The sequence below is a fragment of the Chiloscyllium plagiosum genome, chromosome 39 (genome assembly GCF_004010195.1).
Source record: "Chiloscyllium plagiosum isolate BGI_BamShark_2017 chromosome 39, ASM401019v2, whole genome shotgun sequence".
NCBI lineage: Eukaryota > Metazoa > Chordata > Chondrichthyes > Orectolobiformes > Hemiscylliidae > Chiloscyllium > Chiloscyllium plagiosum.
The window spans coordinates 21,767,565-21,779,973 of record NC_057748.1 but is presented as its reverse complement, the minus strand read 5'-3'; the positions used below and the strand labels follow the sequence as shown (position 1 = coordinate 21,779,973).

At 47.4% G+C, this 12,409-nt stretch overlaps 1 protein-coding gene across 1 annotated transcript in view; it reads left to right on the top strand.

Moving 5' to 3' along the window:
* Positions 1-5,063: 5,063 nt before the first annotated feature.
* LOC122542033 (transcription factor 20-like) overlaps positions 5,064-12,409 on the top strand; it is a 27,178-nt gene continuing 19,832 nt past the window's right edge. The window contains exon 1 of the mRNA XM_043679322.1: positions 5,064-5,586. The gene's annotated coding sequence lies outside the window, so the exon portion shown is untranslated. The remainder of the gene's footprint in view (positions 5,587-12,409) is intronic.

The window sequence follows — 12,409 nt, the reverse complement described above, 5'->3', positions numbered from 1 at the left end:
TAGGTGAAGGGGTAAATGTAGGGGAATGGGTCTGGGTGGGTTGTGCTTCGGCGGGTCGGTGTGGACTTGTTGGGCCGAAGGGCCTGTTTCCACACTGTAAGTAATCTAATCTAAAAAGGTAATCTAATCCAAACGTGGATGCAATGTGCCACCTCCCTTTGCAGATACATCACCAGTGGGACCGCCACTGAGAAACTCCATTATGGTTTTCAATTTTCTGGACAGACTTTGAGCCAAGCAGAAAGTGTCAGACTTTAGGTGCAGAAAGGTTCGGTCCTGAGGGACCTGAAACAGCAGGTGGTGATGGGGGAAACCGTAGGGCCATGAGAACACCCAGAACTGAGACCTGGAGAGACCAGGTCACCGTACTGGACGGTATATTATTATGGGGAGCAAGAGTGATTGTCCAGAGCAAAGGGCACTACCAGATATCATTTGAACTCCTCCAGGGTCGGGGGTGGGGGTCTCCAAAATGAAGATCTTGGCGAGATGTTATATCTGGTGGCCAGGCTTGGATAAGGCAGCTGTGTTAGTGGGGCAGTGCCAACAAGGACAGAAAATGACCACCCAGCAGCTCCCCCATATTTGTGGGCATGGTTGGGTAAATCCTGGACTCAGTTGTACCTTAATTATGCGGGTGATTTCATGGGCTCGATGTTCTCAGTCGTTGTGAACGTCCACTCAAAGTGGCTGAATGTGTACAGAGTTCATTCGTCAAACACTGGGAACAACGATAGAAAGACTTTGCGCGTCCTTTGCAATACATGGGTTCCCAGAGGGGTTGGTCACAGATAACGGACAATCGTTGACCAGACTGCTGCCCGAGGAAGAGAGAGCATTTCTTCTGAGATGCTCTAGGTTCAAGTGGCGGGCGACTGTGTGTCACACACCGCCTGTATCACAGTCAAAGTTAGAGGAACCCAGGGGGAGCTACAAAACGCCACCTTTGTGCTCGTACTCAAGAGGGGGAGGGATGTAGTGACTGTAACAAGGTCAGTCAGGTGGACCTCATAGAACAGGAGTTCCCCAATTTGGGCTGTTTATTTGGTCCAATCAGGGAGCCCTGGCTGGATAGATAAGAACAGGAGAGTCCGAGGCTCTGCTCACTCTGAGAGCTGGCTCTGAGGGAGCTGGATCGGTGTCAAGGCCTCTCCATGTATAAATAAAGGGTGACTTGGTGACGGGATACCGGCCTCTGTGGAATTATTTCCAGTGGGATTTTCCAGAATAGAACATGGAACATTACAGCACAGTACAGACCCTTCGGCCCTCGATGTTGCGCTGCCCTGTCATACCAATCTGAAGCCCATCCCACCTACACTATTCCATGTTTGCCCATATGCTTGTCCAATGATGACTTAAATGTACGTAAAGTAGGCGAATCTACTACCGTTGCAGGCAAAGCATTCCGTACCCTTACTACTCTCTGAGTAAAGAAATATTAGCCTTGTGGTCGAGATCGCGAGTCATGTGACATTATCACGCCATCACTGCCTCGCATAGTGAATTATTTTGCTCCTTTACATTTGTTGCTCTCAGGGTGAACGCTGTACTGGATTTGGGGGAACATGGTGACCAGGACAGATGCACAGACACCTGGTTGGCCACAACCATTTGGTGTTTGCAGATAGGTTTCTGAGGTTGTCTGAAAATTCAGCTCTCTCCGTCCTGTCTTCGTTTGTGACTGGAGGGAGGACTGAAAAAGAATCCAAAGATATTTGGACAGGTCTGTGAATAGGAAAGATTTAGAGGGAAATGGGCCAATAGCAGGCAGACAGGACTAGTTCAGTCTGGGAAAGCTGTGAGCATGGACGAGTTGGGCCAAAGGGACTGTTTCCATGCTGTATTATCTCTATGACAGGTTTAGAGAATGGCCTGGCTTTTGTTGCCACAGCAACGTGATGGTCAGATTTATTTAGTGGAACCTTTTGTCCTGTTGCTGTCAGCCACTCTCAAACCCAGTTCCTGAGTTCATTTCCTTCCTGCTCCCTGGAGCAGAGGCCCTTCTTGGCGTACAGTTCCTCCACTGAAAGTGTTAAGATTCTGGATGGGTTTGTAAGAAACTGGGCCTTGGCTGAGGCCTGGGACTGGAGTGAGCCACGGTGGCCTTTGTGAGTGCACCGTGATCAGGCCGGAGCCGTGAACAAAGCCCCTAGTTCGTGTGGCCTACTCGTGATTCAGCTGCAGTTCTGGTAAAGCCTGCATCCTTGTGCAGCTGCCGCGGAAATTATAGCAGCAACCCCACCCCTCTAAGGCTGAGCTTTGAAGCATTTATTCCAAAAAAAAACCGAGGTTTGAGCAATTAGTGCAGAATCTTGAGAGTTGCTGTGATAATCTGGACATTCCTGGAGTGCCACAGCAGGCTGACCTCAGTTAACTCCTTAGGTTGACTGGAGTTCACCTGCTCCGAGCAGAGCTTTCAGTTCAAGGGCCACATTTCGACTCTAATAACAACTGGGGTTGGGGGGAGGCAGAGGACCACGGGGACACCACTGAGTCCCTTCAGCCTGTTCTAGCCTTTCATTAGATAGCGGCTCGCCCGTATCTCAACTCATAAACAAAATCCATATCCTGGAGTGTTCTTACCGCCAAAAATAAAACACCAATTGCGCCCCTTCCCCATTCTGCTGCCATTGGACCATTTTCTGACAGTTCTTTAAAAAATAACTTGTTTAAAGAGAATTTTAAGATCACAATTATGTCTGCCATCCCTCCAATTATTCTCCAGAGATTGACTTGTACAGTTGTTAGAGTGGTGCTGGAAAAGCACAGTAGGTCGAGCAGCATCCGAAGAGCAGGAAAATCGACATTCTGGGCAAAAGCCCTTCATCAGAAATGTTGATTTTCCTGCTCCTCGGATGCTGCCTGACCTGCTGTGCTTTTCCAGCACCACTCTCTAGACTCTGATCTCCAGCATCTGCAGGCCTCACTTTCGCCTTGTACAATTGTTGAATAGCACAGCATAGAAAGAGGCCAGTCAGCCCATCTAGTTTATGTAAGCTTCTGTGAACAGTAATCCAGTTTGTCCCACTCCTTCACCTTTCCCATATCCCTGCAATTCTCTATTTCTTAATATTTATCCAACTGTCTTTTAAAAATTCCGGATGAATCTGTATCCACTGACCCGCCTGGCAGCTAAAATGGAGCAGCTATTTCCATTTGCAGCAAGATCTGGAAAATATTCAGGTTTGGGCCTGTCGAGTGGCAAGTCACATTTGTGCCACATAAATACCAGGCAATGAACATCTCCAACAAGAGAGAATCTAACCATCGCTCCATGATTCCAATGGCGTTGCCATCACTGAATCCCTCACTATCAATACCTTGGGAGTTTCCGTTGACTAGAAACTCAACTGGACTCACCATATAAACACATTGACTACAAGAGCAGGTTAGAGGTTAGAAATGCTGCAGCGAATAAGTCATCCTTTGACTCACCACAGTCTTTCCACCATCTACGAGGTACAAGTCAGGAGTGTGATGGAATACTCCCCACTTGCCTGAGTGGGTGCAGCTCCAACAACACTCAAAGCTTGTCATCCTCCAGGACAAAGCAGCCCACTCAACTGTCACCACATCTGACCCCTTCATCACTGACACTGAGTGGCTGCGATGTGTACCATCCACAAGATGCACTGTAACAACTCACTGAGGCCTTCTCTGGCACCACCTTCCCCACGCTCTTCCATCGAGAAGGACAAAGGTAGCAGATACACGAGGAAGACCACTCCCTGCAAGTTCCCCTCTAAGCCGCTCACCATCCTGATCTTGAAACGGATCCCTGTTCCTTCCATGTTACTGGGTCAAAATCCTGGAACTCTCTCGCTAATGGCTTTGTGAACCCACAGCACAGGGACTACAGCAGTTCAGGAAGGCAGCTCACCCCCACCATCTCAGGAGCAACGAAGGATAAGCAATAAATGTTGGCTAAGCAGCAATCCTGTGGATGGATTGAAAATAACATGTAAATTGGGTTCCTTTTTTGTCTGCTATCTTAAATCTGAGCTCGCTGCCTCCCGATCCTCCAGCTGTTGGGACCAGTTTCTCTCTCTTTCATGATCCTTTATCACTTTAAACACTATCAAACCTCCCCTTAACTTTCTCAACCGAAAGACAAACAGCCAGGCTCCCTTTGTAGTCAGAATTTCTTATCTTTTCTGAACAACTCTGAGTACAGGAGTCAGGGTGACATACTGCAGCTGTACAGGGCCTTGGTGGTGAGATCTCCACTGGGAGTACCGGCTGCAGTTTTAGTCTCTTTAAAAAGACAAAATATATTTGCCATGGAAGGACTGTAGAGGAGGTTTTCTGGGCTAGTTTCCGGGATTGTGGTTTGCCATATGAGGAGAAATTCGGTCAATTAATCCCGTATTCACTGGGGTGTGGGAAAATGAAAGGGGACCTTAATGAAATGTATACATTTCTTACCAGACACGGCAGACTGGATTCAGGGGAGTCCAGAACAAGGGCTCCTCATCTCTGAATACATAGGCCATTTTGGACTGAGATGAGGAGAAATTCCTTCACTCTCAGAGAGTGGAATTCTCTACCAGAGAAGGCAGTGGAAGCAAAATAACTGAATATGTTTAAACAAGAAATAGATTTCCAGAGATGACAGGCAGTCCAGGGTATAGAGAGAGAGTGGTGGGGGGTAGGGCATTGAGATAGAATCAGCTGTGATTGTACTAAATGGTGTAGCAGGCCTGAAGGGCTGAATAGCCTGCTCCTACTCCTTTTCTGTGTTTCTGTCGAGACTTGGCCCTCCCCTCCGGGGATACAAGCTTGTGCAGGTCGGAAATGCAGTGAAAACGACTGCTCGCTTTGACAGAGCCCCCTCGGCAGGTTGGTGGGACGGGTTCAGGGGAGCGGGCAGCTGAGAGACGGGATCCAGGAAGAGGCTGCCCAGGATTCCCAGTAAATGGTTAGAAGAATTGGGGGGTGGGGATGACGTGGCGGGGGGGAGCTCCTTGATGCTGCACCAAGCGAAACAAAACCAGTTCTTCTTTCTTGTTACAAAACAAAACTCAGGAAGGAAAGGGAATGCACAAGCAGTTACTTGACGTTGTCTTGCTGAGAACTGCACTCTGGGCTCAATTATGATTCACCGCAGTGGCAGCTGGTGAACACAAGCCATTCTGAAAGAGTACAGCTCAGTTATCTTCACAACAAGCAGCAACTGAAGCTAACTGGGAGAGACTAGGTAGGGCGATGCAGTCAGTGTTTGTCCAGTTTGAGAGGCTGTTGGCGGAGAGAGTGGAACAGAACATGTCCGCAAGGCGAGCTGCTCCCGAGCAGCACCACAATATTATCACCATCTCCTGTTTGTTTTACAGGCAGAAGGTGTCATGTTAACGATCAGGGTTCAAACAGCCGTCACATGAACTTTTGTTTCAGAAAGGTTCCTTCACAGGATGTGAGAGTTGCTGGCTAGCCTGCCATTAATTGCCCGTCCCCTAATTACCCTGGAGTAGGCAGTGTGTGTTGTCCCTGTGCTCTGGGTTGACCCACAAGGCTGTTAAGGAGAGAAACCCGGGATTTTGACCCAGTGACTGTGAAGGAACGGCGGAATATTGCCAAGCCCGGACGGTGAGTGGTTTGGAGGGGAACATGCAGAGAGGGTGGTGTTTCCCCTGTATCTGCTGCCCTTGTCCTTCTCAGTGCAAGTGGTGGTGGGTTTGAAAAGTGCTGTCTGAGGATCTTCAGTGAGTTTCACATGGACAAGGACTGAGAGTAGGCCACTCAAGCTCCACCATTCAGTCAGCTCATAGCGGACCTGATTTAAAACCTCATCCCAACGTTCCTGCATATCCCCAAATAACCTTTCACCCCATTTGTTATCAAGAGGGTTGGGATATCTGGTCGGCATGGATGGGTTGGACCGAAGGGTCTGTTTCCATGGTGTACATCTCTATGACTGTATAATGTATCTAGCTCTGCCTCAGAACTATTCCAAGATTTGCGTCCACTATTTTCCAGGGAAGGGAATTCCAAAGACTCGATCCTCTGAGAGAAATGTTTCTTCCTCCTTTTTTGAAATGGGCAGCCCCTTATTTTTAAACTATGACCCTTGTTTGAGGTTCTCCCACAAGAGGAGGAAACATCCTTCCCACGTCCACTCAGTCGAGTCCCCTCAGGATCTTATCTGTTTAAATTGCCTCAGCCTCTGAGCTCCAGAGGATAAGGGCCTGGCTCATCTAGCTTTTCCTTATAAGGCAATCTGGTCTGAGTGGCGCGGTGGCTCAGTGGTTAGCACTGCTGCCTCACAGTGCCAGGGACCCGGGTTCGATTCCAGCCTCGGGAGACTGTCTGTGTGAAGTTTGCACGTTCTCCCCGTGTCTGCGTGGGTTTCCTCCCACAATCCAAAGTTGTGCGAGTCAGGGTGGATTGGCCAGGCTAAATTGTCCATAGTGTTCAAGCATGTTGTTGAGAAGGTATATGGTGAGTTGGTGTTTATTTGTAGGAGGATTGAGTTTCAGAGCCACGAGGTCATGCTTCAGCTGTACAAGACACTGGTGCGGTCGCACCTGCCGTATTGTGTACAATTCTGGTCACTGCATTATAGGAAGGATGTGGAAGCTTTGGAAAGGGTTCAGAGGAGATTTACTAGGATGTTGCGTGGTATGGAAGGAAAGTCTTACGAGGAAAGATTGAAGGACTTGAGGCTGCTTTCGTTGGAGAGAAGAAGGTTGAGAGGTGACTTAATCGAGACGTATAAGATAATCAGAGGGTTAGATCGGGTGGACAGGGAGAGCCCTTTTCCTCGGATGGTGATGGCTAACACAAGGGACATAGCTTTAAATTGAAGGGTGATAGATTTAGCACAGATAACGGGGTAGTTTCTTTACTCAGAGAGTAGTAGGGCGTGGAATGGCCTGCCTGCTACAGTAATAGACTCGCCGACATTAAGGGCATTTAAATGGTCATTGGACATACATGTGGATAATAATGGAACGGTGCAGGTTAGATGGGCATCAGATTAACTTCACAGCTCGGTGCAACATCGAGGGCCGAAGGGCCTGTACTGCGCTGTAATGTTCCGTGTGCAGGTTTGGTGCATTAGGTAGGGGTCAATGTATTAGGGTAGGGGAGTGGGTCTGGGTGGGTTACTCTTCGAAGGGTTGGTGTGGGCTTGTAGGGCTGAATGGCCTGTTTCCACACTGTAGGGATTCCATGATAAACCTTCTCTGAACTGCTTCCAACACATTAATAACCTTCCGTAAATGCAGCAAAGAACACTGTACACAGTAACTTAGATGCAGGATCACAATTGCCTTGTATAACCGAAGCCATAATCTCTTGTATTCGGTTACCCTCACAGTATTGCTATTAGGTGCAGTGCTGCTTCGAGATGGCACACGCTGCTGTTACTGTGTGTCGGTGGTGAATGAGGAACCAATCAAGTGGTTGCATCAAGGTGTGAACACCTTGAAGCTGCACTCATCCAGTGAAGCTGGGAACATTGCACTATGTTCCTTCTATGTTCTATGTAAATGAGTGCCTCCTTATTCTATAACTATGTCAGTAATTCAAGATTCCCAACATTTATCCTGTCAAGCCCCTTCAGAATCTTGGATGTTTCGATAAGATCACTACCTATCTTCTAAACTCTGGTAAGTATTTCGGTAAAAATAAGGCCTGTAGATGCTGGAAACAGAGTCGAGATCAGAGCGGTGCTGGAAAAGCACAGCAGGTCAGCCAGCATCCGTGGAGCAGGAAAATCGATGTTTCGGGCAAAAGCCCTTCATCAGGAATACAGGTAAGTATAAGTTGAACATGTTTAACCGTACTTGATAAGTCAGCCAGGAGTTACATCCGAGTGAATCCCTCGCCAATGCCAATATATCCTTTATTCAATATGAGGACTAACACTGTACACAATATTCCAGGTACAGGCTCACCAACACCCTGTACAGCTGTAATGAGATTCTCCTACTTTTAAACTCCTAACCCCCAGTGATAAAGGCCAAACTCCATTTGCCTTCTTAATTATTTGATGCCTTATTATCTATTGATTGGAAGATTAATTTTCCTTGAGCAAAATTGTCAGATACAGAAGACAGAGAACGTGGGTAAATAAATACTTACACCTTGAAAAATGTCCAGATTACAGAGGAGGAAGTGCTGGATGTTTTAAAACGCATAAAAGTGGATAAATCCCCAGGACCTGATCAGGTGAACCCGAGAACTCTGTGGGAAGCTACAGAAGTGATTGCTGGGCCTCTTGCTGAGATATTTGTATCATCGATAGTCACAGATGAGGTGCCAGAAGACTGGAGGTTGGCAAACGTGGTGCCACATTTAAGAAGGGTGGTAAAGACAAGTCAGGGAACTATAGACCGGTGAGCCTGACCTTGGTGGTGGGCAAGTTGTTGGAGGGAATCCTGAGGGACAGGATTTACATGTATTTGGAAAGGCAAGGACTGATTAGGGGTAGTCAACATGGCTTTGTGTGTGGGAAATCATGTCTCACAAAGTTTTGGAGAAGTAGCAAAGAGGATTGATGATGGCAGAGCAGTAGATGTGATCTATATGGACTTCAGTAAGGCGTTCAACAAGATTCATCATGGGAGACTGATTAGCAAGGTTAGATCTCAGGGAATACAGGGAGAAACAGAACTGGCTCGAAGGTAGAAGTTAAAAATCACACAACACCAGGTTATTAACATTTTTTAAAACTTTCTAACACTGACACCTCCACATTGAGGGGAGAAGACAGAAGGTGGTGGGAGGCCTGTGACCAGTGGAGTGCCACAAGGATCGGTGCTGGGTCCTCTACTTTTCATCATTTACATAAATGATTTGGATGCGAACATAAAAGGTATAGTTAGTAAACTTGCAGATGACACCAAAATTGGAGGTGTAGTGGACAGCGAAGAAGGTTACCTCAGATTACAACAGGATCTTGACCAGATGGGCCAATGGGCTGATGAGTGGCAGATGGAGTTTAATTCAGATAAATGTGAGGTGCTGCATTTTGGAAAGGCAAATCAAGACAGAACATATACACTTGGCATACAGGTTCATAGTTCCTTAAAAGCGGAGTCGCAAGTAGATAAGCCAGTGAAGAAGACGTTGGGTATTCTTTCCTTTGTTGGGCAAAGCATTAAGTATAGACATTGGGAGGTCATGTTGCAGCTGTACAGGAATTGGCTAGGCCACGTTTGGAATATAGCGTGCAATTCTGGTCACCCTCCTACAGGAAGGATGTTGTAAAATGTCCGTTTGTCAGTAGATGGATGTCCGTCAGTATTCACATTGGAAAAGGGCAATGTTAGTGAGAATACGGAGATATAGGCTCCAAGATTAGGTGAGATTGAGGTTGACAAAGAGGAACTTTTAGCAATTTTGAAAGATCTGAGAATAGATAAGACCACTGGGGTGGATGGGATTTATCCTAGGATTCTCTGGGAAGCCAGGGAGGAGATTGCAGAGCCTTTGGTTTCGATCTTTATGTCATCATTGTCTACAGGCGTACAGAAGACTGGTGGATAGCAAATGTTGCTCCCTTGTTTAAGAAGGGGAGTCAGGACAACCCTGGGAATTACAGGCCAGTGAGCCTTACTCCTGTTGTGGGTAAGGTGTTGGAAAAGGTTATAAGAGATAGGATTTATAACCATCTGAAAAGGAATAATTTGATTACGGATAGTCAACAGGGTTTTGTGAAGGGTAGGTCACGCCTTGCTAACCTTACTGCGTTCTTCAAGAATGTGACAAAACAAGTAGATGAGGGTAAAGTGGTTGATGTGGTGTATATGGATTTCAGAAAGGCGTTTGATAAGGTTCCACACGGTAGACTATTGCACAAAATACGGAGTCGCGAGACTGAAGGTGATTTAGCGGTTTGGCTCAGAAATTGGCTCGCTGAAAGAAGACACAGGGTGGTGGTTGATGGGAAATGTTCATCCTGGAGCTCAGTTACCAGTGGTGTGCCACAGGTGACTGTTTTGGGCCCACTAGTATTTGTCATTTTTATATGTGACCTGGATGTGGGCGTAGGAGGCTGGGTTAGCAAGTTTGCGGATAACACTAAGGTCAGCAGAGTTGTGGATAGTGCCAAAGGATGTTGTGGGTTACAGAGGGACAGAGATAAGATTCAGGGCTGGGCTGAGAGGTGGCAAATGGAGTTTAATGCGGAAAAGTGTGAGGTAGGTCACTTCAGAAGAAGTGACCGAAATGCAGAGTACTGGGCTAATGGTAAAATTCTTGGCAGTGTAGATGAAAGAGAGATCTCGGTGTCCAGGTGCCTAAATCCCTGAAAGTTACCACCCAGGTTGAGAGAGTTGTTGAGAAGGTATATGGTGAGTTGGTGTTTATTTGTAGGAGGATTGAGTTTCAGAGCCACGAGGTCATGCTTCAGCTGTACAAGACACTGGTGCGGTCACACCTGCCGTATTGTGTACAATTCTGGTCACCGCATTCTCGGAAGGATGTGGAAGCTTTGGAAAGGGTTCAGAGGAGATTTACTAGGATGTTGCCTGGTATGGAAGGAAGGTCTTACGAGGAAAGGCGGAGGGAACTAAGACTGCTTTAGCTGGAGAGAAGAAGATTGAGAGGTGACTTAATCGAGACGTATAAGATAATCAGAGGGTTAGATCGGGTGGACAGGGAGAGCCCTTTTCCTCGGATGGTGATGGCTAACACAAGGGACATAGCTTTAAATTGAAGGGTGATAGATTTAGCACAGATAACGGGGTAGTTTCTTTACTCAGAGAGTAGTAGGGCGTGGAATGGCCTGCCTGCTACAGTAATAGACTCGCCGACATTAAGGGCATTTAAATGGTCATTGGACATACATGTGGATAATAATGGAACGGTGCAGGTTAGATGGGCATCAGATTAACTTCACAGCTCGGTGCAACATCGAGGGCCGAAGGGCCTGTACTGCGCTGTAATGTTCCGTGTGCAGGTTTGGTGCATTAGGTAGGGGTCAATGTATTAGGGTAGGGGAGTGGGTCTGGGTGGGTTACTCTTCGAAGGGTTGGTGTGGGCTTGTAGGGCTGAATGGCCTGTTTCCACACTGTAGGGATTCCATGATAAACCTTCTCTGAAATGCTTCCAACACATTAATAACCTTCCGTAAATGCAGCAAAGAACACTGTACACAGTAACTTAGATGCAGGATCACAATCGCCTTGTATAACCGAAGCCATAATCTCTTGTATTCGGTTACCCTCACAGTATTGCTATTAGGTGCAGTGCTGCTTCGAGATGGCACACGCTGCTGTTACTGTGTGTCGGTGGTGAATGAGGAACCAATCAAGTGGTTGCATCAAGGTGTGAACACCTTGAAGCTGCACTCATCCAGTGAAGCTGGGAACATTGCACTATGTTCCTTGTAAACTGATTAACTCGGTGGGTTATTTGATTTAACAGGGTAAAGCACAGTGCTGTGTGTACAGTTGGCAGGCACGCGTTGTAGAGACTTGGCACATGGAGTCCTTCAAGGCAAGGTACACTTACAACATGAAGCATCACCGAACGGTCAGGAGAAGGGCTTGTGCAGCACTGAAGTGGGCAGGACAGGAACTTGGGACTTTGTAATGAACTCAGGTATGAGCAGAGATATTGGTGTCCGTCCCTGGGAACTTCTCCAGGGATTTCCAGTGACTCCCTGTCCCCGGCAAGGACACAAATTGCCAGCACAAAAGGAGGCTGCTTCCCCCCATCCTCTCTCTGCTGTCTCTTTCCAGTCCGAAAGCAATCTCTGCTGTCACTCAACGTGCATTATTAATTCAGTTTCCCCTTGAACGGAACAAGTTCATTGTCTCCCCGAGGATTCCAGACTTCAGTAGTGTTTGTAACTGGAATCCGCACTGACTGTCTGTAGAGCACCCCACCCACACCCACCTCTGTTACACTGTATTTTCCAATTCACCCTGACCTGCACATCTTTGGACTGTGGGAGGAAACCGGAGCACCCGGAGGAAACCCACGCAGACACGGGGAGAATGTGCAAACTCCAGACAGTCAGTCGAGGCTGGAATCGAACCCGGGTCCCTGGTGCTGTGAGGCAGCAGTGCTAACCACTGAGCCACCGTGAATGATCCAATCAGTAAATGCCCAGTTTATTTCTTTATCAGAGCTGAGGGCTGCAATGATCGATGTGTTGGGCTAGGGTAGCAGCATAGGACCTTGAGCAGGAGTTTGTGCCATCAGAGACGGTGACCGTATCCTCAGTCTTTGTGGCCTTAGTGCCCACAGTGCGATGTTTGAAAGGTCACAGTCTGGTCAGGATGGTGTATTTATTGAGGTGTTTCTAGGATGGCTGTCTGTGCGGGTGTGCACATCTTTTTGTCTGCGTGTGTGTGTGTGAGAGTGTGTGTGTGTGTGAGTATGTGTCTGTGTGAGTGTGTGTGTGAGAGTGTGTGTGTGAGTGTGAGTATGTGTGAGTGAGTGTGTGTGTGAGAGT